This window comes from Hipposideros armiger, unplaced genomic scaffold (genome assembly GCF_001890085.2).
Source record: "Hipposideros armiger isolate ML-2016 unplaced genomic scaffold, ASM189008v1 scaffold_379, whole genome shotgun sequence".
In the NCBI taxonomy this organism is placed as follows: Eukaryota; Metazoa; Chordata; class Mammalia; order Chiroptera; family Hipposideridae; genus Hipposideros; species Hipposideros armiger.
This window is the reverse complement of record NW_017731729.1, coordinates 799,981-802,368: the sequence shown is the minus strand read 5'-3', so window position 1 is coordinate 802,368 and position 2,388 is coordinate 799,981.

Genomic DNA, 2,388 nt, shown 5'->3' with positions numbered 1-2,388 from the left:
ATAAAATAGTCATGGGGATGTAATATACATCATGGGGAATATAGTCAATAATATAGTGATAGCGTGGTACAGCGTGAGATGGTTGCTGGACTTATCATAGTGATCCCTTCTTTAGGTTATATAAATGTTGAATAACTATTGTGTACACCTAAAACTAAAATAATGTTGTATGTTAGCCACATTTTAATAAAAAATCTTAAAAAAAACAAAAAAAAAAACCAGAAATAAGCTTGAGTTTCTAGGACAGCTTCCTAGCAATGGACTTTCCTTGATGCCTGCATATAATTCATCCTTTCCTTGCATGAATTATTGGTGTATTAGAATGTCAAAAGGTTAGGTTTTTTACACAGGTGAGAAACTAATCTACCAAAAATAGCTATTATCTAATAGGCCAAATTAGAAGATATGCTGAGCTTTGAATTTTGATTTTGTTCAAAATATATATACTGTTGGTGGATTTCAAAGACCCTCCTGAGTTGAAAATCACTGCTAGGGCACTTGGTGAATAGGAGAAGGCCAAAGAGCGAAACCCCATCCCATTCAGCAGTTGAGTAGCTTAGGGTTACTGTATCAGAAGAGGACTGCTCTGCTGGGACTGTGTCATGTCCCTTGAGGGCCTAAATGCAGGCCATGGGCAGATACATCCTTGGCGTCTGGGTAAGGTGCCATTTCCCTTGAGAGAAATGTAAACGTGAAATGAAAGGATCAAAAAGGCACAGCAGAAAGGAAAACAAAGGAATCATTTCCTTTTTATTTATTCTCTAAATAGTGCCACTACAGATTCCTTTCTTACTACTTGAGGTTTGTCCTCATCAGTAATAAATGAAATTTTTAAACACTCAAAGTAGATATTGTAACCTTCCTAGTATTGATCATTTTTAATTTATATTAAACATATTAAAATAGGTTCCTAATAGGTAGACTAGAATTTTCTTTCTGGGATTAAAAATACTTTTTCATTTAAAAATGTTTGACAGCACTGAGGTGTGGCTTTAATTTTATTTTTCTGTTTGTATAACCTTAGTTTTATGTTTCCTCCTTACCCTTCTTTGAACACAGATCATCTCAATTTAGTCTACCATGAATTTTGTTTATTTGGTTTGCTTATTTTTCTTTTCAGTAATGTGAGCAAGAAAGTATAGTGAGGGACTAGAGTTGTTACAAATATCTTCTTAAACTTTAAAAAAACAGCACAGACCAATCCAGGAAAGATCTATTACAAATGCCAAAACCGGTTCATTTGAATTGTGTGAGAGGACTTGCTGAGAGAGATGGGATTGTGACGTGGCAGAGGAAAGCGTAACAGGAGTTACATTAAATAGTAAGAAAGATGGAGGTCAAGAAATGGTTGTCTAATAAAATCGTCAAGGTAGTTCCATCTAGGTAGCTCTGGTTAGAGTAACACATTCATGAGAAGTTAGAAGGGTCAGATTAATGATAGGGTCAGACTTGTCCAAGTTTAACTTAGTTAGTAGCTAAGATATTTGAGAGTTCACTCTCCTCTCTTTTCCAATATTCAAAAAAAAAAAAGGTGGTTAAAACATATGCTGTCTTCAAAAATGAAATATTTGTAACCTACTGAAAAAACCTAAGACATAATTAATTAGCTATTAGTCTCTATATACCATATGCATATACACATTATAGACACAGGAAAATAAGAAATCCTGTTATTTGAATTGCAGAAATGCCTAATAGGAAGATCATTCTAAGGACTAAGGACTATGAAGATGCAAACTACTAAGTTAAAAATACCAGGTTAAAAAAGAAAAAAAAAAAAACCTCTATACCTCAGCTACTTCATTATGATTCTCATAGATGAAATCCAAGCCAAAAATAAAAATAATAAAAATTTTAAAAATTAAATTTACTATCATAATTAAAAAAATACATTATTTGGGACTTTAAGCAACAAACTATTTCTACATATAAGCTTATTTCTTTACAGTTTTGTTCAAAGGCAAATTGGTATTACAAATTTATTTGGTTTTCACTTATCTTTTCAAGCGTGTTGAGAATTATGAAGAATTTTCTTTCTCCTAACTTTGACAACAAAACATTAAATGACCATTTTTATTCTGTTGACAAGAAAAATCTACTTCATGTTTTAATAAATTGCTCAGAGGCAAAAAAATTGTATAATTTTCTTATCAGAGCCAATGCTAATAATTTATTATTAACATTAATTTGAATACAAGTAGAAGGCATCTCAGAGAACGGAATAATGTGAAATATTCAGAAGGAAATTCTAACCTCATACAAAGTGGAAAATCATTGTTCCCTTCCTGGGTTTTTTATTTTGCGTTAAAGAGAAAACAGATTCAATAGAGCATTTGCCATCTCATACTCAGCTTCTTATTTTTCATTTAAATTAAACATTTATTTTCT